Source organism: Lotus japonicus, chromosome 4 (assembly GCF_012489685.1).
Source record: "Lotus japonicus ecotype B-129 chromosome 4, LjGifu_v1.2".
NCBI lineage: Eukaryota > Viridiplantae > Streptophyta > Magnoliopsida > Fabales > Fabaceae > Lotus > Lotus japonicus.
Genome location: NC_080044.1, coordinates 29,212,764 through 29,235,935, shown reverse-complemented (window position 1 = coordinate 29,235,935; position 23,172 = coordinate 29,212,764).

Here is a 23,172-nt window from a genome sequence, read left to right as displayed (position 1 = left end):
CTTTCAAAATTATTGAAACTGATGCCTCTGATATTGGCTTTGGTGGTATTTTGAAACAAAAGGTTTTTGACAAGGAACAAATTATTGCTTTTACTTCAAAACATTGGAATCCTGCTCAGCAGAATTATTCTGCTGTCAAAAAAGAAGTTTTAGCAATCGTTTTATCTATTTCAAAATTTCAATCTGATTTGATTAATAAAAAATTCTTAGTCCGTGTGGACTGCAAATCTGCGAAAGAAATCTTACAAAAAGATGTCAAAAACTTAGCTTCAAAACATATCTTTGCCAGATGGCAAGCTATTTTAAGCGTTTTTGACTTGGATATTGAATATATAAAAGGATCTAACAATTCTCTCCCTGATTTTCTTACTCGTGAATATTTGCAGGGAAGAACCTAACATGGCCTCCAGAGGCCCCTCCTCACGAGGAAGAGGCAAAAGCAGAGAAAGGAATAAAGGTATTGTAATCTCTGATCCTTTAATCTTATCTGAGCCCACTGCTCACCAATCTGGACCCACTGTCCAAAAAATTGAGCCCACTGATCAGACCCAATCTTCCCAACCAAAACAAACTAAAGCAGATTATGCTTTATCCATCCCAACACTCCTTGCCTTCAAACAAGCAGGCTTAGATGAAATACCTCAAGGCCTCACCAAACTTCCAAATAAATCTTGGGCCAGCATCGCCGACAAAGATGATGACCAAGAAATTCAATCCCTCCAAGCTTTTATTGATAGAACCAGAAGCTTAGCAACTTATGATGGGAAAAAACCTGTTGTTGTTGCCCAACCTAGCCCAGTTGCCCGACCTAGCCCAAATTCAGGTTACTTGGCTAAAGCAGATATGAAATTCCAAACCTTCATCGAACCAGAATGGTGGGACAATTCTGGAGGAGTTAACCTGGCCAATAAAATTGGTACCAAGCTCTTCCCAAGTCATCTTGATCCCACTCACCCAATCAAAAACCAAAGATTCTATGAGTTTATTTTGGTTGACGCAAACAGTGTGGAAATCAAACATTTCAGGGATAAAAATGATAATTCCCTAATTACCCATTCTACACTACAAATCCTCCGTGTCCTTCGTCCCAAGGACTTTGGACCAAATCCAAACAGTTACAAAAAGTTCTCCCAGAATTTCGACCCAGTTGGTTTTAATTATTGGGACTATATCAGGGCTTGGGATAATATAATCCTTGGTCTGCAAAACAAAAGTTTCAAACATTCTTGGCTCATTTATTTTAAATGGACCAACAAATATTCTTTTCCAAATTGGTTTCATTCATGGTGGAGCTTCTTTGGACCTACAGCTGAAATTTTCCCCTCTGAAGTTCTTGAGGGATACAATCATTTCATTAAACACTGGAACAAAGAGTTGAACAATTATCCAGATTGTTTAAACTTTTTTACAATCTTTTCCCTCTCTTGGGTGTTCTCTTGGCGTTATGGTCTTAAGACCAAAACCCAACCTATCCTTTACAAACAGGCTCTCATCAAATGGTGGAAAATCTTTGATGCGACAAAAGCCCACAAAGAAAATGTGAGCCAATGGTTCAAAACCAATCAGAAATATCTCAAGCATGCAAGTCCGCAAACCAGCCTCTTGCTAAATCAAAAGGCCCACATCACAGCGGCCCTTGCAGGAGCTTCTACAGAAGAAGACTTGCTAAGAAATCTTCAATCTGCTCTTCAATTATTGAAGGAGCCAATTGAGCAGGCCTCATCTTCAAAGGCCCCTCAACACAAAGTCTCCGAGCCATCCTCTCTTGGGTCGTCAGATTTTGTCCAAACCACAGAATCAGATGATGATGACTTCTGCTAAGTTTGTCGTCTTGTAATCATTTTATTATGTAATAATTCAATTTTTGTACTGTAGCAACAGTAAAATTGACTTTTTACTGTAGCAAATAGTGCCAGTCAAATAGTACCGTCTACCGGAACTATTCAACCGGAACTATTCAAACAGTGTCCAATCTTTTCTTTAAATAGGCTCATTCTGAACCTTGTTAAGGAGAGTTTGGTAGAGCTTAGATAGAGAGTTTAGAGAGAGAAACACTGAGAGAATTCCTTCTGTAAGTTCTCCTTCAGTTTTCCTTTCTTTCAATCTTTTCTGTTTTTAAGTTTCAGTTTTTCAGTTTTTAAGTTTCAGTTTTGTAATCTATGTTTATGTAATATATATCTTGTTCAAGTTTTATTTTTCTGTTTAAGGAAGGCTGAGCCTCCTGTTTTAATTCATCTTGTTCAAGTTTTATTTTTCTGTTTATGGAAGGCTGAGCCTCCTGTTTTAATTCCTGTTTTTAATTTCTGCAATTTAATTTTCTGCAAAAAGCCCCTCCGTGGTGGCGTCCTACTTCTCTTAATCCTCATCCCCCTCCCTCTGCTTCCGATCCCCTCTTGGTATCAGAGCCTGATGGGGAAGTAGGAACATGCTAAATATGTTAGATATAAGTTGTTTCTCTGTTCTGTTCTTATATAATTAAGCACTATGGCCGGGATCTGGACTGGTAGTACACTTTGAACTAAACTAAAATGAAAGCTCTTTTGAAAACCTTCTAGGATTATTACTATTCAGACTTATGATCATCTCTGCAGCGGAGGCGTTGAAGGCAGTAAGTCCCTGTGTGGCAGTAAGTCTATATTGGCCATACTACAGACATGTTATTAAGTTCTGAATATTTTTAATGTCCTTGTTTAGTTTCTTTTTGTGGTGGCTTAAGTCTGATCCAGATCTATACTGCTCAACTATTAAGAACAATACAGAACATAACTTATATTTCTAATTTATTTATCTGTTTCTATAGAACCAGGTGATGGCGATGATACTTACGGGTGAGGAAGATCTATCTTTCTTGATGCTTCGCTCTTTCTCTTCTAAGCTTTCTTTCAGATCTTCCCAACCCTCTTCTTCTTCTATCGATCATCCTCATCAATCCAATCAATTATCCAAATCTGTCTTCAAAGAAGAAATTCATTTTGAAGATATCAATCAAGATCTTGACAACTGGGAAATTCCAAAAATTTCTCATGCTGAGATCTACAAACCAAACGGATCCTTTTTCAAACGATCAGATTTCATTATCAAAACCGTTGAGCAAACCTACAAGCTCAGATCTGATGATGAAGAAATCCATCTGCTTTCCGAGAAAAGCATCAAAGAACATATCAGCAAGAACTTCAACTATCTTCATATAGGTAGTGTTCAAGTTGGTCTTAAACCCCTAACCAGGAAATCTCTTGACATCGCTGTACTCCTTTGTCTTAGGGTTATTAGACATAATCAATTCCATGACTCCCTCTTAGGAACGGTTGAAACCAGCCTGAGTAATGGACCAATCTTTTTCAATTGCTTTCCAGATCTAACTGTCAGTCTGGAAGACAAAAACATCCTTGACGTTCTCTTCCTAAATATCAAGCTTCACGGCCTTGATATGAAAGAAGATTCCATACCAATCTCTTTGATCTACAGGGTTCAATACAAGGTAATGAACTCTATCAAATCTTATTTTTTGCGAACCAATTGTGAGAAATCTGGAGAAACAACTCTTTTCCTTACAGATTATGATAAGGCAAACGTTATTGTTCCCAAAACCATCCAATGGAGTGATATCACCCTTCCAGAGAAATGGTCTTTGGAAAAGGCTACTCCAGCCCAACCTGTTGAAACTCCTGAGTTTCGTGAAATTGTCCAACACCAATCTGGCCAAGTAGATCTCATCTTTGATAGAAGAAATTCTTTCTCCATCCCTAGATCTATTAGGACATCCTCTGATTTCCAATCTGCCATGTCCAGAAGATCTTTTTCTATGACTAGAAGGAACCAACCCGAGTCTAGCGCTCGACCTTCCCTCTCTCATGACGGATCTACTATCCATTTGGCTGGATATGTCAATACCACTCCTGTCAAGACTACCTATGACAAGGGTGATGAAGAACATCAATCCACCTTATCTCCAACGTATTCTTCTCTAGAAACCCCTGGAGAAACTTCTGATTTTATTGGAGCAATCACTACTGAATTCGTCATCGACAAAGGAAGTATCAAGGCAGATTTCTACTCTGACCGATGGACTCAGCAAAGAAAATGGTTCTTTGCAAAGTATCAGGGTGAAAAGAGAAAGAAGATCCAAGAAAAATTCTATGGGTTCCTTGAGAAAACCCAGCAAAACATCTTCTTTTTTGAATGGTTTCAAGATTATGCCAACAAGAATTGGAAATCTTACCCCTTCCAAATTGACATGGTTAAATGGCAGCATAAGGATGGAAAAGAAACCCTTTCTAACCTGCCACCTAAAACTCCTTTCCTTCTTAAAGGAGCCCAATCTACACCTGTCCTAGCTTCTCCCTTCAAGACTAGGAAAGAAGAAGGTGATGTCACTGGTAAAGATATCAAAGACCTTATGGAACAATCCAACTATACCAATAAGTATCTTCAAATTCTTGGAGAATCCCAATCGCAGGATTCCTCTTCCAGGAAAGGTAAAGAAAAGGTCAAGATCGAACCTTCCTCTTCTAATCTTGATATCCCTAAAGGATGTCAACTTGAGAAACCTCTTTTCAAACCTTTTCAAATCAGTAGCCATTCCAGACACTCGGCTCAAACTCTTCGGGCTAAAAAGGAATCTGACAATGAGCTCCTCCAAAAGGTGGTAGAGCAACTTCAGCTTCTCAAACAAGTTATTCCTGAGACTCCGGAACCTCCTGAGACTCCGGAACCTACTCCGGAAGCAGTTTCTAATCCCACTATTACTGCTCCTCCTCCTCCAAAAACTCGTACTTCTACTCGTAATACCTCTACTTCTTTAAATAATATTGAAGATGGTAAGGTTGAGTCTGATTCTGATATTCAATCTATGAAGTCTGACGTTCAATCTATCAAATGTATTCCGGTCAATACTGTCATTCACAATTCTAAAAATCAGTGGAGAAAAGAAACCAAGCTCTACTATCCTAGAGCTACTGCTCCTGATCTTCTTTTAGAAGAATCTTCAAACTTCAAAAGCTTCAGTGCCAACAATGTCTATGAATGGAATATTGATGGTGAAAACGAGTATGGCATCACCAAAATCCTCCAAAATATGACTATGGTAGCCACTGCCTATGTTACCGCCAACAATTGTCCTGAATCTCTTATCGTTGAAGTCTTGGTTGCTGGTTTCTGTGGCCAGCTCAAAGGTTGGTGGGATAATTATCTCACTCAAGACGAGAAGGATCAGATCTTGACCGCTGTCAAGACTGATGAAGAAGGTAATCCTATCATGGAAGATGGCAAATTCATCTCTGATGCTGTCAACTCCTTAATCTTTACCATAGCCCAACATTTTGTTGGAGATCCTTCCCTCATCAAGGACAGATCTGGTGATCTTTTGTCCAATCTTAAGTGCAAATCTTTGGGTGATTTCAGATGGTATAAGGATACCTTCCTAACCAGGGTTTACACCCGTGAAGACAGCCAACAAGCCTTCTGGAAAGAGAAATTCCTGGCCGGTCTTCCTAAATCTTTTGGCGACAAAGTTCGTGAGAAACTTAGAAGCCAAAATCCGGGGGGAGAAATCCCATATCACACCCTTAGTTATGGACAGCTCATAGCTATCATTCAAAGAGTTGCTCTCAAAATCTGTCAGGATGACAAAATCCAACAGCAACTCACTAAGGAGAAGTCTCAGAATCGCAGGGATTTGGGTACTTTCTGCGAACAATTCGGAATTCAAGGTTGTCCCAAGAAACCTAAACCCAGAAAGCAAGATCCTCCTCCCAAACAACAATGGAGAAAGAGATCTAGCAGGAATGATCATAGGAAACCCAAGCCTAGATCAAAACCCCAATCTTCGCAAATTCCAAAGAACCCTTCTGAGACTAGACCCTCTCAAGGAAAAGATGTTACCTGCTACAACTGCGGCAAGCCGGGCCATATTAGCAGGTATTGCAGACTCAAAAGGAGAATCTCTGAGCTTCATCTTGAACCTGAGATCGAGGACAAGATCAACAATCTCCTCATTCAAACTTCTGATGAAGAAGAATCTAATCATTCGGATTCTGAGGTCTCTGAAGACCTAAATCAAATTCAGAATGATGATTCTCAATCATCATCTTCCGTGAATACCTTGTCCATCAACACTTTGACCAATGAACAAGATCTTCTCTTCAGGGCCATTAATTCTATCCCTGATCCTGAGGAAAAGAAAATCTATTTGGAACGCCTCAGATCTACTCTTGAAGATAGGCCTCCCAAAAGTCCTATAACCACCAATAAATTCAATCTTAGAGATACTTTCAAGCGTCTTGAGAAATCTACGGTCAAACCAGTCACTATTCAAGACCTTCAATCTGAAGTCAATTCCCTCAAGACTGAGGTTAAAAGTCTCAAACAAATCCAAAATAGTCAGCAGCTTATCTTGGAAAAACTGACTAGAAATTATGAGGAAGATGATTCTTCTGTACCTGATTCCAATCCTGCTCCTAAAAACAATTGCGAAGACTTTCTGGAAAATATTAACCAGGTCACCATTCAGAAATTCTTCATCCATGTCAAAATCCTCATAGGAGATTTTATTCTTGAAATCCCTGCCCTCTTTGACACAGGGGCAGATTCCAGTTGTATCTCGGAGGGACTCATTCCCACTAGATATTTTGAGAAAACTACTGAGAAGCTCAGCGCTGCTGAAGGATCTAGACTAAAGATCAAGTATAAAATCCCCTCAACTATCATCAAAAATGGTAGTCTTGAAATCGAAACTCCATTTCTGTTAATCAGAAATTTGAGTCAAAAAATCATTATAGGGACCCCTTTCATTAAGAAGCTCTTCCCCTATAATACTGACGAAAACGGCATCACTGTTCAGCATCTTGGACAGCCTATCTTGTTCAAATTCTCCGAACCTCCCATAGATAAGACTTTGAACGTCATATCCTACAAGGAGAAGCAGATCAACTTCCTCAGGGAAGAAATCTCTTACAGAACCATTGAGGATCAATTGCAACAACCTTCTGTTAAATCAAGGATTGAGAATATTTTGGAAAATATTCAATCCAGCATCTGTTCTGATCTACCCAACGCTTTTTGGGAAAGGAAGAGCCATATGGTGGAACTTCCTTATGAAAAAGATTTTTCAGACAAACAGATTCCAACCAAGGCTAGGCCTATTCAAATGAATGAAGAACTTCTTCATTTCTGCCAAAAGGAAATCAATGATCTCCTTGAAAAGAAACTTATTCGCAGGAGTAAGAGCCCTTGGTCCTGTGCAGCCTTCTATGTCAACAAACAAGCTGAGATAGAACGGGGAACCCCTAGGCTGGTTATTAACTACAAACCTCTCAATCAAGCCCTTTGTTGGATTAGATATCCTATCCCCAACAAGAAAGATCTCTTAGCCAGACTGCATGATGCTAAGGTCTTTTCAAAATTCGACATGAAATCTGGATTCTGGCAAATCCAATTGCAAGAGAAGGATAGGTATAAAACTGCTTTTACTGTTCCTTTTGGGCAGTATGAGTGGAACGTTATGCCTTTTGGGCTAAAGAACGCCCCATCTGAATTCCAAAGGATTATGAACGAAATCTTCAATCCTTATTCCAAATTCACTATTGTCTACATTGACGATGTTCTAATCTTTTCCCAAACTTTAGATCAACATTTCAAACATCTCAATACGTTCATCTCTGTAATCAAAAGGAATGGCTTGGCTGTATCCAAGACAAAGGTCAGTTTATTCCAAACCAAAATCAGATTCCTTGGTCACAACATCCACCAAGGAACCATCATTCCTATCAATAGAGCCATCGAGTTCACGGATAAATTCCCTGATCAAATCATTGACAAAACCCAACTACAAAGATTCCTGGGTTGTCTCAATTATGTTGCGGACTTCTGTCCTCAACTCAGTACCATAATCAAACCCCTTCATGATAGACTCAAGAAGGATCCTCCACCTTGGTCCGATATTCATACCAATGTGGTCAAACAAATTAAACTTCGTGTCAAGAATCTCCTTTGTCTTTATCTCCCTAATCCTCAAGCTTTCAAAATTATTGAAACTGATGCCTCTGATATTGGCTTTGGTGGTATTTTGAAACAAAAGGTTTTTGACAAGGAACAAATTATTGCTTTTACTTCAAAACATTGGAATCCTGCTCAGCAGAATTATTCTGCTGTCAAAAAAGAAGTTTTAGCAATCGGTTTATCTATTTCAAAATTTCAATCTGATTTGATTAATCAAAAATTCTTAGTCCGTGTGGACTGCAAATCTGCGAAAGAAATCTTACAAAAAGATGTCAAAAACTTAGCTTCAAAACATATCTTTGTCAGATGGCAAGCTATTTTAAGCGTTTTTGACTTCGATATTGAATATATAAAAGGATCTAACAATTCTCTCCCTGATTTTCTTACTCGTGAATATTTGCAGGGAAGAACCTAACATGGCCTCCAGAGGCCCATCCTCCTCCTCCTCACGAGGAAGAGGCAAAAGCAGAGAAAGGAATAAAGGTATTGTAATCTCTGATCCTTTAATCTTATCTGAGCCCACTGCTCACCAATCTGGACCCACTGTCCAAAAAACTGCTCAGACCCAATCTTCCCAACCAAAACAAACTAAAGCAGATTATGCTTTATCCATCCCAACACTCCTTGCCTTCAAACAAGCAGGCTTAGATGAAATACCTCAAGGCCTCACCAAACTTCCAAATAAATCTTGGGCCAGCATCGCCGACAAAGATGATGACCAAGAAATTCAATCCCTCCAAGCTTTTATTGATAGAACCAGAAGCTTAGCAACTTATGATGGGAAAAAACCTGTTGTTGTTGCCCAACCTAGCCCAGTTGCCCGACCTAGCCCAAATTCAGGTTACTTGGCTAAAGCAGATATGAAATTCCAAACCTTCATCGAACCAGAATGGTGGGACAATTCTGGAGGAGTTAACCTGGCCAATAAAATTGGTACCAAGCTCTTCCCAAGTCATCTTGATCCCACTCACCCAATCAAAAACCAAAGATTCTATGAGTTTATTTTGGTTGACACAAACAGTGTGGAAATCAAACATTTCAGGGATAAAAATGATAATTCCCTAATTACCCATTCTACACTACAAATCCTCCGTGTCCTTCGTCCCAAGGACTTTGGACCAAATCCAAACAGTTAAAAAAGTTCTCCCAGAATTTCGACCCAGTTGGTTTTAATTATTGGGACTATATCAGGGCTTGGGATAATATAATCCTTGGTCTGCAAAACAAAAGTTTCAAACATTCTTGGCTCATTTATTTTAAATGGACCAACAAATATTCTTTTCCAAATTGGTTTCATTCATGGTGGAGCTTCTTTGGACCTACAGCTGAAATTTTCCCCTCTGAAGTTCTTGAGGGATACAATCACTTCATTAAACACTGGAACAAAGAGTTGAACAATTATCCAGATTGTTTAAACTTTTTTACAATCTTTTCCCTCTCTTGGGTGTTCTCTTGGCGTTATGGTCTTAAGACCAAAACCCAACCTATCCTTTACAAACAGGCTCTCATCAAATGGTGGAAAATCTTTGATGCGACAAAAGCCCACAAAGAAAATGTGAGCCAATGGTTCAAAACCAATCAGAAATATCTCAAGCATGCAAGTCCGCAAACCAGCCTCTTGCTAAATCAAAAGGCCCGCATCACAGCGGCCCTTGCAGGAGCTTCAACAGAAGAAGACTTGCTAAGAAATCTTCAATCTGCTCTTCAATTATTGAAGGAGCCAATTGAGCAGGCCTCATCTTCAAAGGCCCCTCAACACAAAGTCTCCGAGCCATCCTCTCTTGGGTCGTCAGATTTTGTCCAAACCACAGGATCAGATGATGATAACTTCTGCTAAGTTTGTCGTCTTGTAATCATTTTATTCTGTAATAATTCAATTTTTGTACTGTAGCAATAGTAAAATTGAACCGGAACTATTCAACCGGAACTATTCAAACAGTGTCCAATCTTTTCTTTAAATAGGCTCATTCTGAACCTTGTTAAGGGGAGTTTTGGTAGAGCTTAGATAGAGAGTTTAGAGAGAGAAACACTGAGAGAATTCCTTCTGTAAGTTCTCCTTCAGTTTTCCTTTCTTTCAATCTTTTCTGTTTTTAAGTTTCAGTTTTTCAGTTTTTAAGTTTCAGTTTTGTAATCTATGTTTATGTAATATATATCTTGTTCAAGTTTTATTTTTCTGTTTATGGAAGGCTGAGCCTCCTGTTTTAATTCATCTTGTTCAAGTTTTATTTTTCTGTTTATGGAAGGCTGAGCCTCCTGTTTTAATTCCTGTTTTTAATTTCTGCAATTTAATTTTCTGCAAAAAGCCCCTCCGTGGTGGCGTCCTACTTCTCTTAATCCTCTTCTCAACCCCCTCCTTCTGCTATATATATATATATATATGTTGTATATACACGTATAAGTTCTGCTTTGTCTACCTTAAGGTTTAAACATAGCATGTTATCAAATCTCCAATACAATTCAATCATCGAAGCACATAACGATGTTTATCGACATCAAACCATCAAAACACATAACGATGTTTATCAACATCAACTCATCCAAATCTCAACGAATATAGTTAGGGTGCATGATATGTCAATGCAACGTCAATTTCAACGGTTCCGAAAGAAGTAGGCTGGGCACGATCGAGTCGGTCCTAACACTGGCATTGTGTCGACCATAATCCCTCGGGTGTCACTTACAACCTTGACATAGCCGGATCAGTCCTAACCCTGCGGGTCGACTTTTCCTTCTGCTATGCCTGACAATCAACAGGTCGATCCTAACCTTACGGTCGATCATATCCCCCATCGATGCCCGAATTACCCGAAGGTATAAACTGTACCCGAAGGTATAAACTGTACCCGAAGGCATAAACTGTACCCGAAGGCATAAACTGTACCCGAAGGAATAAACTGTACTCGAAGGCATAAACTGTACCCGAAGGCATAAACTGTACCTCATGATGATTCCTCAAATCATCCGACTCATCTCCATCCGATGGTCAAAACTGCTCAACGAGCAAAGAGTATCAACATACTCGGAAACTACCCGTTTCCCGGCTTATCTTTAAGATAGCCCAACAACAAAACTGCTCCTCGAGCAAAAGAGTATCAACATACTCAGAACTTATTAGTTCCCTCAACACTTGGACTCGACGACACTTCTCATTTTCCAAAACTAAGATTTGCATCCTAAGCTTTCCTTCGAGATTGTTATCATTATTTAAAGGTTTAGAGGTTGTTTAAGGTCTTATGAATTTTCCTTGTAAAATAGCTTCCATTTAGTCTTATCGCAAATCTTATGAGTTTTCAGCATCCCATAACCCCAAATAACTCCCAAAGAATGTCTCGATCCACTAAAACAAGAACAAGGCCCGAACTACGTTCGTCCCGTCAACTTTCCCCAAAATCTCAAAATAAAATCGGCATGACCTGCCCACTATTCTCACTACTCAGAATCACAGATATCAGTGAAAAGACATAATTAAATCAGCACCGTCAACAAACATGTCATATATCAACACATCCTAGAATAATCACGTAGCACTTAGCATATAAGGCATGTATCACACATCCTAGATTACCCACTTAGCACGTACCATGTAATTCGATCTCAAAAACAGTCAGTAGATGAATCATCTACATTGTCAGCCGAAGCCTCAGAAAACATTTTACCAGTCAAACACAAACAAGTGCATAAACAATAAATCAAGTCGAATTCATCGACACCTAAAGCATTAACTAGCAAGGTAAGTTGCCCTTACCTATAGTTATTCCAGCGTTCTCCTCAAACGTTCCTTCACACTCTATGCCTCCTTTTCCTTGAAACTCCTGAAATAAACCTTAGAGCAAAAACCATAGAATTCCATCATAATCTGTCAGAAACTCAGCAATCCATACTCACTAAGGTTACACGAAGTAGCACATACTCCGAGGTACGATAATCTAGCGCGATAGAACAAGTTTTCGAAAAAGGAATTTCCCCCCTCCCCTAGGGTAGCTCACGACCACTATGCACAATTAGGTGGGTCAATTTTTCTTCGATCAAACTTGGTTCCTAGGTTATTATTAGTCGTAACTAAGGGTATTCTAAACTCGGAAAAATTATCGGATCGAAAACTGTCGCAGGGGTATTTTTGTCAATATTTTTAGCTCAGAATTTCAAAACTGAAATTTCGAAAAACAAATTGGATGGGGACGTCACCAACGATGTTTATGACAACTAATCCTACTAGCACTAAGCTAAGGCGATAGTTTTCAGTCCAAAGGACGAAGCTTTGCCCCAAAATGGGTATTTTAAGAAGAATTGAAACTCGACGGTAGTTTTTCGAGAATCGGCGCAGTATTATTAGCTAAACATACTCAGGAGAACGTAGGGAAGATGTTTAGAATCAAAAATGGAATTATCAGGATAGTTTTGCAAAAACCTCAAAACTATGAGCACAGAAAGACATAGAGAAAAGCTATGGAAAAGACGATCAGAGGTAAGGATTAGCGACTATACCTCGATACCTTCAAGCAGCAACTGTTGAATCAACGATCAAGCAAGAAATGAAGAAAATCTCTTCTTCCTCCTCCTTCAATGAAGCTCGCGGCCTTGGGAGAGAAAATGGTGAAGTTTTGCCATTTTTTCTCCTTTTCTTGCTATATATAGATGTTGGAAAAACGCGGGAAAATGAAAGTTTCGCGATTCCGATTCTTCCGGCTTCATTCTCCGTGAATTCTAAGATAGGTTTTGGCGACATAATTCCAAAACTCAAAAGAGGTTTCCTTGTATTTTAGGTGACTAATGCAAAGTCGGTGTAAAACTATTTTACCCGATAAGTTGCTTTTTGCATCGGATGTCGGAATAGAAAACTTCCTTCTGAAGAAAGATTGAAATCATCAAGAGAAATGGGTGTACGCGTGTGGAATCTTCATTTGAAGCTCTGAATAGAAAAAGTCTTCATCGTTGGTTGATTTTAGGGTTTTTGAACTATCAGGGTTTTAGTTTCGGCAACATTCCGAGGAGTGGAATCGGACGTTCGTAGATCCTAGGGTTTCGCCTTGAAACGCTTGTTATCTATGGATTAAGAGAAGTTCTAACATTTCTCTGAAGATTTTTGGAATTAGTTTCCATAGTGACTTTAAGTGAAAACTAGCTATTTACTAGGGTTTCTGACCTAGGTTTAAGCGTATGTCGATCGTGCTATACCTTTTATCGATTTTGGTACCATCCTTAGACTTTTCCTGGACTTTCTCCTTCATAAATTTATTTCATTTGGTAAACTCTTGTTCAGGTTTCCCTTCACGATACATCAACCCTAATCGTGAATAGGATTCTATTCACTTGATATAATCTTAAAAACTTGGGTCTTACACATTCCAGGAATTGGAATCAAAATTGATAGCTATCATTTCAAATTTACTAGATTTTTTTTGTTAGCCATCATCATCATCATGATCTCTATCAGAGTTTCTGCTTCTTTAGCCGTATAGGTAATCATCAACACTTTGACAATTAACCAATACCTACGCTAAATTTACCAAAACTTTACCAAAATCTACCAAAACTAACCATCAAAGCCTCCTTTCATTGTCATTGCAGATTATAGAAACAAAAAGAAGACACACAAGAAAAAAAAATACCCAGATCCATAACTACAATCATCTACCATAATCATCCACCCTAAACTCAAAAGAAGAAGAAAACCTAGAAGATCAAAAACCCAGAACAAACACCGCCTAGCATAATCATTTACCCAGAAGAAGAAGAAAACCCAAAAACCCAGATCTGTCACCGTAATCATCTACCATAGCCAACAAAACCCAAATTGACCAGTACTTATTTTCCCCAATTTCCAGAAAGTGTGTTAAGCTGATTCTTCTTCCATAAGTTTGAGGTTTTTTGTTTTATGGCTTTTGAGTTGGGATTTTAGAGTGATGGTGGTGGAGTGTGTGGGAGGAAGAGAGGGTGATGGGTAGAGGTAGAGGAAGATGGGGGAGAGAAAGAAAATTTTTCAACCAAAGGACTAAATTGAAGATTTAATGTTTCGGTCAAATTTCTTTCCTAAGTGGAATTTCCAAGTGGAGAAAAAAAACATGACATGTCAGCCTCTCCGTTAACGTCTGTTAAGATTTTTAACGTCAGGGACTAACTTGAATGCACTTTGCCACATCCAGGGACCACAGGCATCATTTTTAAAGTTTAGGGACGAAGTTGAAGTCGGTGGACACATTCAGGGACCAAGTTGGCTATTTACCCAAAAAGAAAGCCGCCGATAAATTATTATTTAATTTAACAAAAACTTTAATCAAAATAATTTATTTATTTTGAACTGTAGTCAAAATAATTTAGCTCCTTATAATAATGTTGATTGAACAAAGAATGGTTTATTATCAATAATCGTCGTCAATTTGGAACAAAAACGAACCACCACCACCACCACCATCATGGGCTCTCACACTCCAATGTTGTAGCTCGTGAAGGAGGAAATCTCGGTGAAACGACAACCTCTCCGTTTGTCCGGTGACATCAAAATTGGTCTCGTCCTCATTGACGTAGTCAATGGCTTTTGCATCGTTGGTGCTGGCAATATGGTCAGCAATTTCAATCTACGAACTGTTTTTGTCCCGACAGATTTTGAAATATTGTCTGCTGGAAGGGACTTTACTGGTCCAGGTTCCTCTGAAAAAGCTTCTCCACCTCAACCTTTAATGCTTCTTCCCTTTCGGTTACTAAGTCCAGAGTTGAGCTTATTTGCATGAAATTCAGCAACAAAAGTGTTAAAATTGAATGTTGTGTCCTGCTTCTTTTATTCCTCATATTTTTGTGACATGAATTCTGATTCAGTAGATATAGTGTGAATGTTTTATTGTTTTTACCATTTATAATTTTCTTTCTCTCTAATTTTACAATTACTCAATTTAAATTAAGCTACTCAATTTACATTAAGTAGCGCTAGAAAAAGAGCATGTTTGTTGTAATACAATCTTTGTTTTTTTTTTGGTAGATATACAATCTTTGTTTGTTTTTAAAAAAAATTAAATATTGCAATATCTGCACATGACCATCAGAAACCAGTTAATTACAGGATGTGAATTTGACCCATGAACTTGCTTGAGGCGTGAAGAAACCAGTTAATTATAGGATGTAATTAACCCATGAACTTACTTGAGGTATTGAACTGGGCGAGACCCTAGGGTCCCTCGCCCAAGAGACCCAGCCTTAGGCGCAGGACGCATAAGGACTTTGGGCCTCTCTCCCCGAGGCCCAACTGGCCCATTTAGATAGGTTAAAGGCGCGAAAGCCCAACTCTGGCCCTATAAATAGGAGGGGAATACCAATTGTAAGGGACTCTTAGCTCATTTGAGAAATATTCAGATTGAAATTCAGTTATTCTCTCTCTCTCTAGCAGAGCTTCTCTCTCTAAAGCATTCATACCACTTTCCTCACATTTTGGGTACTCTACCCCATTCAATGTTCTCAGGATAGAACATTTAGAGCCGCCTGTGGGGATCGGTAGATTTCGATTCCCGGACTACGTGGATCGTGATTCAGTTGCGTGAAGCTCAATTTTCTGTGCGATTCTCTTCAGTTTTCAAGATTGTTTGTTTGAATTCTTTGACTCACTACCGAAGCAAATGGAAACGCGTCGTAGACGACGTGATGAGGATCGAGAGCGGCGGCGTGTTTCGCCGCCGCGTCGCATGAGAGGTAGACCGCGACGCGAGCTGGTTCACCGTGAAGAGACGGATCAATTAACTCCTTCTCCCCCGCCGCCGCCTCCGCCTCCTCCTTCTCAGACGCCTCCGTTGCCTTCTCCACCTTCTTCGCCGGTGCAGCAGAGGACACCGAAGCATTTGCCTCTGGACTCAGGAGAGGAGACGCAGGCACCTCAGGCATCGATTTCCAGTCAAGATTGGAGACGCTTGATTCGTAGTGTTGATGACATTTGTCAGCGAAACGATTATTTGCAGGAGCAACTGGAGTACTATCACGTCGAACAACATGACAAGGGGGAGCGTAAGGCCGAGGCTGTGGCTGAGTTCGAGCCGTTCTCGGCGGCTGTAAGGGAAGTTGCGATTCCTAATAATATAAAGAATATTGTCCTTGAGACGTACAACGGGAAGGCTGATCCCAAGGAACACCTGTTATACTTTAACACAAAGATGGTGATCAGTGCCGCTTCGGACGTCGTAAAGTGCAGGATGTTTCTATCTACGTTCAAAGGCACCGCCATGGCATGGTTCACAACACTGCCTCGAGGATCAATCACGAATTTTCGTGACTTCTCATCCAAGTTCTGAAGGTATGAAAAACGATAGAAAAGGGGGGTTTGAATAGCGTTTTAAAACTTAAACTCGACTCACTTGAGATTTAAATAAATCTCTTCAACCACCAAAGGTAAAAATGCTAAGATAAGAGTTAAAGGAAAGCACACAATTGATTTTATCCTGGTTCATTTGATAAATCTCTCAAGCTAATCCAGTCCACCCGTTAAGGTGATTTCTTCCTTCTTAGAATGAAGGCAATCCACTAATCAGAGTTTGTTACAACTGCACTTGCTACCTGCAAAGTGACTAACAATACACTGACTTAGCTATCACTAAGATTCACTCTCTTAGTCTTCTCTAGGATCCGACCAACCTTGGTCTCCTAAAGGAATATCAAACAACTGTTTGAAGGTTTGGGTTTTCAAAGAAATGCTTCTTAGAAAGCTAATAGTAAACACAATTAATACAATGTGAAGAAAGAATGCTTTGAGAGAATATTTGATTTTCGCGTGAGCTTCTACAAAGTTTCTTCCAAAAAACATCTTTCATCTTCAACCTCTTTATATACTCCAAGGAATTAGGTTTGGAAGTTTGCATGGAATGCTACCGTTGGAGGGCAGATCTGGGTTTTCCAGGTTCTGCTGTGGCTGAATCAGTTAGGTAAGGTCGTCAGGAATGGTACAATTGCTTTTGTACTTTGGATTGTGACATGACCTTTATCCTGGTTGACTTCTGATCAGAGTGATGCTTCATATTGGAACTTGTGAAGCTTGGTGATCAGAGTCAGAAGGAAGCTTGGATCCTCTGACCTTTGTACCTTATGCTTCTGGACTTAGAGGAGAAGTACTTGGTCTTCAGAGCCAGCTTATTCTTGGACTTCAGAATCTTCACTACTCAGCTTCTGGACCTTCATAGCTTCTGGACCTTCAGAGCTTCTGATCCTTCAGAGCTTCTGACCCTTCAGAGCGTCTGATCCTTCAGAGCTTCTAGTGAACTGAATCCATATCAGAGCTTTATAATCTTCAGATCTTCTAAAGCTTGATCTACTGTTCATATTGAACATAGTACGTGCGAAAGCGTTGCAGAGGTTACTCTTTTAGCAAAGTGCTTCTGAATTATGTGAAATGAGACCAGAGTCATGGCCTATCATTAGAACACTCAGAAAACAACGTTAGAGTACCATAATTTTTCATACATAATAGTTAACATGTAATCATCAAAACATAGAGTTGTACTACTAGATCAAAACTTGATCTTACAAGTTCTTAGTCCAGTTCTCGGCAAGTAAGACCAAACAAGTGACGATTGAAGACTTGTACAATGTGCGCCAGTCTGAGGGCGACACGCTGAAGCAGTATGTGAAACGTTTCAACGCCGCGTCGGTAGAGATAGAGGAGTCAGAGCCGAATGCCTGTGCTCGTGCCTTCAAGAACAGACTGCAACCTGGGAAGCTAAATAGCAAGTTGAGTCGCAAGCCGGCCCGATCAATGGCTGAGGTTCGGGCGAGAGCAAACACTTATATACTTGACGAGGAGGACGATGCTTTTAAGCGAAGGCGCGCGAAGGTAGAAAGAGATGGCGATCAGAGGGATGCATCGCCAGAGGACAAGCCGAGCAAAGAGAAGGTGGAAGGGAGCAAGAGACGAGATAGAAATGTTCGTACGAGTGAAAAAGCGCCGAGAGAACCATTGTACCCCAAAAAGGAGAATTTCGAGCGTCGCCGACCTGGCACCAATCAGACTCTCGTCGGCGGGAGGAATCAAGGAAGAGTTTGAGTGCGCATTTGATGGAGCTGCCGCGTGAGGTGAAGGCGACGCACGCAGTAGAGGAAGGCAAGAAAGAAACAGGCTCGCCCCGGGCGATGTTAGATAAGACCATGTAGTGCGAGTACCACCGCTCGGTAGGGCATGACACTGGGACTGTTTTACTCTGAAGAATGAAATTGAGAGGCTCATCCGAGCGGGACGGTCGCAGCTGGGTGACCGTGGTGATCACTGGAACGGGGAGCGACAACGAGGAAACAGGTATAATGGGTCTCGCCAGCAAGATGATCGTAAACGGGAGGATCGCCGCCGTACCCCAAGCGCTGACAAAAAGGAGACACTGGCCACACGGAAAAAGGGGGCGGAGGAGTCCTTCAATAAGGACCTTGAGCCACCGATCAGAACGATAAACACTATTGCAGGTGGTTTCGGTGGGGGTGGAGAAACGGCTTCGGTGAGGAGAAGGCATATCAGGGCAGTAATGTCGGTACAGCAGTACGGGACCCCTTTCGGTTTCCAACATCCGGATATCGTGATATCTTCGGTGGATTTTGAAGGCATAAAGACGCACAAAGATGATCCCGTGGTTGTCATGGTAAGGATAAACAGCTTCAATGTGCGACGAGTTCGTCTGGATCAGGGGAGCTCCGCTGATATCATCTATGGGGACGCGTTTGACCAGGTAGGATTGACGGATTAAGATCTGATGCCTTACATAGGGACATTGGTAGGTTTCTCGGGCGAGCAAGTATGGGTGCGAGGATATATCAATTTGGACACAATCTTTGGTGTCGACGAGAATGCCAAACTTCTTCGTGTGAGATACTTGGTGTTGCAGGTTGTGGCTTCATATAACGTTATCATTGGAAGAAACACGCTCAATCGCCTTTGCGCAGTAATTTCAACAGCACACTTGGCGGTGAAATACCCCTTGATGTGCGGAAGAGTGGGAAAGATTGCAGTGGATCAGAGAAGGGCAAGAGAGTGCTACAACAACTGCCTCAGCATGTACGGAAAGAAAGGAGCTGGCGAGGGACACCGGTGCCATGACGTTGAAATTCTAGAAGGCAAACAAGACAGGTTGAGCAGGCGGAAGCAGGAGACAGAACAGACTCTCGACGGGAAGGTAAAGAGGCAACGGGACAGTCAGAGCCAGGTTAAGCAAGAAGGTAAGGCAGGGCGAAATGAGCAATTCACAAATATCCGGGCAGAGGAAGCTGGGCTGGGATTATTGATGACTTGGAAAGGTATAAGTTTAGTAGGGGGTGCTGGCAATCGAGCCTAGGCTCACGCCAGGTCAGGAGCGGCGATTGGAGAAGTTGGTAGAGGATAATTTCGACCTCTTCAGCTGGAGTTCGAAAGATGCGACACTATGTGAACTTCCGCGGTTCAGGACACCAGCTCTTTCGAGCAAGAAACCGAACGAGCAGGAAGGGAAAGCAGCGATAAGCCAGGAAATGGACTCAGAGGTTTTTCAGTGCCAAGGTTACGAGCAAAAGGGAAAGGATGTGCTCGGGCGGACCCAGGGAAAGCAAAAGGCGGGGAAGAGAGGCCCGACGTACCGCAACAAGAACAAGGGAAAGGCTAAGGAAAAGCAAGGGAAATCGGACAGAATAATGACCTTCGGGAACAAAAAAGCCAAGTGGAATGAACGAGAAAGTGAATTAGAAGCAAGCTGGCAAGAAAGGCAACTCCGCGACAACAGGGAGTGGGTGGCGAGTACATCAGGCACTAAAGGCGAGGTGCTGGGCATAATACTTTGATTTGGGAGTTTGGCAACCGAGGCGAGAACGCAGCCTGGCAACCGGGGCGAGGATACAGCTAAGGAACAACATTGGGAGGAATAGGACAAAAATAAAGATGCACTCTTTTTCTCCATTTCGGGAGTTTTTTAATGAGGCATCCCTCAATGTACAAAAAATCTCTTACAGATGAAATATAAAAAGGATATTCACCAGCAATACTCCTAATTCAAAAGATGCGGTCGCCCGGTGGGAAAAATTCTCTGAAGGTGGCAATCCCAACACGACCTTGATGTCTGGGGATTGCTCCGGGAAAGTCCGGCGCGAACCGGTGCTATCCAAATAGCAACTCAACTAATATGTCACGTTCGCTCGGTGGGAAGGTTTCCCGAAGGTGGCAATCCCAACACGACCTTGATGTCTGGGGATTGCTCCGGGAAAGTCCAGCGCGAGGCGCTGACCTCTCGTTGGCGATGTGTACAGGAAAGCGACTTATCCCCAAAATGGGGTGGGTCCCTTATCCCCTTAGTCTCCCCAAAATCTGGGAATACGAGGCCTCCCTGAAATATGGGCGAGAACACAAACTAGGCATAAGTCTGGGTAAACCCATATGGCCATTGGGCCCCAAACGATGTAAGTCCTTGACGGGATAAAACCGCCAAGGCCACACCTGCTCTTATGGGAAATATTGGTGTGAAGAAAAGCCTCAGTCCAAGACTGAGCAAAAGTCCTAGTTTCTTTGGCACCCCTTCAAAATCGCTACACGAGCGCTAAAGGAGAAACAAAGCCTAAACGGCGGAGAAAAATTCAAACGAGGCCTAAAAGGCAACGAGGCGACCACAAGGCGAAAACTCACAACGAAACCATGCATAAAATAAACTAAACAAAATGGGAACAATATTCAGTTACAAAACGGGAAAGGAAAATCGGTACAAGATAATTATATTACATTGCATTTTCTCTCTTTCAATTTCAGCAGCAGCAAAACGCTCCGTAGTGAAGCCTGCGGGATCGTCAAGACCAACAAGCCCATGAGAAGTAACCTTCTTGAAAGCTCCCATCTCGTCAAGGTTAATTCCCTTGTAGAGATGTTGAACCTGAGCCTTGGCGAGGAAGAAACCACGGCCACGTTCTTCCACAACCTCAGTTGCAACTCCAGCCACCAATCTTGCCTGAGAGGTCTTGATTCTAGAATCCATATCTGCAAGGCCCTGGGCCTTTGACGCAAATTGGGACCTTACATCGGCAAGAGATTCGTTCTTCGCCCCTAACTCGCTGCGAAGGGACGCGATTTCTCTGCCCTTGACAATGCAGACAGCCTTGTACGCGTTGATCGCCTCCGTCTTCGCCTCCACTTCCTGTTGCAGCTCGACCCGCTCCATCTCCAGTTCTTCCATTCTTACTTTGCACGCAGAGAGATCTTCCTCGCGCTGGCTCATATCAACACCCAAGTTGTTCAGCCTCGCCGCCTGAGTCACCACTTGGGTCAGCAATTTGTCACGTTCGTCGTACGCTTTTTGTGTAGCCACGCGGTAGTCCTCGGCTTCCTGGCGAAGCTCTTCCACCTTCGCAGAAGAGGCGGAATCTTGGGATAACTTGGCAAAGAGACACCCCGCGTGCAAAAGGTTGAGGATGGCTTCCTGCGCAACACCGTCGAGATCAGGATTCTCAAACCCCCTCATACTTCCGAAAAAGGAATCGGTCAACATGAAGTCGATAGGAGAAGGTTTCTGGTTTGAAGCACAACCCATCTGACCATCAGCAATGGGATGACCAGCATCAGGGGAAGAGTGGAGAGGAATAGGTGAGGCGCTGGGAGTTGAACTTCCACCGGGAGGACTCACTGGATAAACAAGGGGGACCTCAGGTGGGTTCACCTCGACCTGAGGACTTGAGCGGTCAGGAGAAAGGATCACTAGGGGAATGCCTTTAGGTGTTTGTTGATCGGTGGGAATTCCCTCAGGACAGGGCGAGGGCTCCGCATTGCCCGAAGAAGCTGTCCCTTTCTCGCCCCCCATATCTTGGCGAGGGGCAGAGGCTTCACCAGCTTTGGACCCTTTGGTTTTCTTCTTTTTCTTCTTCAACTTTTGAGGCGAGGAAGCCTCGGCCCCAGATTTTCCATCCGGGCCAGGATCAACCCTTTTGGACTTCCGGGACTTTTTTGAGGGGGAAGGCTAAGTGGCATCACTATTGGACCCAGGAGCCGGATCGTCAATTACAGGCGGCGGGGCGGAGCTCGGTATGGCTTCTCCAGATCCAGCGACATCTGGGGCGGGGTCAGTCGAAGAGGACCCTTTACCCTCTTCGACGGAGGGACGACAGCCTCGGCATCAGAGTCGACGACAACACGCTTCCTCTTGATTACCTTGGTGTTGAAAACAGGAGGGAACTCGAGTGAGTCAGAAGCCAGAGCACGTTGCAACGCGGCCTCGGTAAAGTTCATTTCTTCTAGGAATGGGCGGGGAGTTCTCACGTGCAGCCTCAAGCAACTGTGATGATTCGAAGATAGGAAACTTGGCGAAGAAGCCAAGGATGGCTTTGTCTTCGTCGCTTAGTGATGCATCTGACGGCGGAGGGACGTCGCGGGGGCTCTCGGTCCAATAAAAGGGAAACAGAGCGGTCCTGTCCCGGCGAGTGAAAGCCTCGGGATAGGTGGGATGCACGATTATGCAAAAATATCGGCGCTCAGGCCCCTTCTTGACGTTGCTTTTGTAATGAAGAAGGCGTAGCCGACCCGTACGGGATTTCAGGGAGTTCCACCCAGGGTCCTCGGTCTTCAAGGATTTCGGCTCCACGCCATAAAAATAGAAGAAATGGGAGGTTTTTGCTTCGAGACCGACGACGTTACAGAGAATCTCGAAGCATCGAATGAAAGCCCAGGCGTTCTGATGGAGTTGGCAAGGGGCTACGTTGATCTCCCTCATAACCTGACAGAGGAAGGGGAGAATGGTAGTTTGATTCCTAGATCAAGGAAGAAGTACTCATAAACATAAAAGAAGTGGGGATGTTTTGCGCCCTGCTCGATCGCGCGACACCCTTTGGCTTGGCGAATCAACTCGGCAATGGACTTATCGGTGGACAACTCAGAAGGCTGGCAGATGGCCCCCTGAGTGGGTTCCCGAACTGTAGACGGGGAGAGGGTGAAGAAGACTGTAACACCCCGATTTCGGTGGCGTCACTTTAGTAACCAAAAAGAAAATAAAGCGGAAAAACGTGAATATTTTTTTTCGATATTTGTTTTGAGTAAATAAAAGACTTGTCGAAATAAAGACTCATCGACGAAAGATAAACACAACTAATGTACATATATAATTACAACCCCCACTATAAGTAGCATGCCACGTCACGAGTAACCTCCAGTGACGGGAAAGTAGTGCCTGTCGGCAAATATGTACAAACAAAATAAAAGGTCAAGTATTCGGAATACAGTCCTCC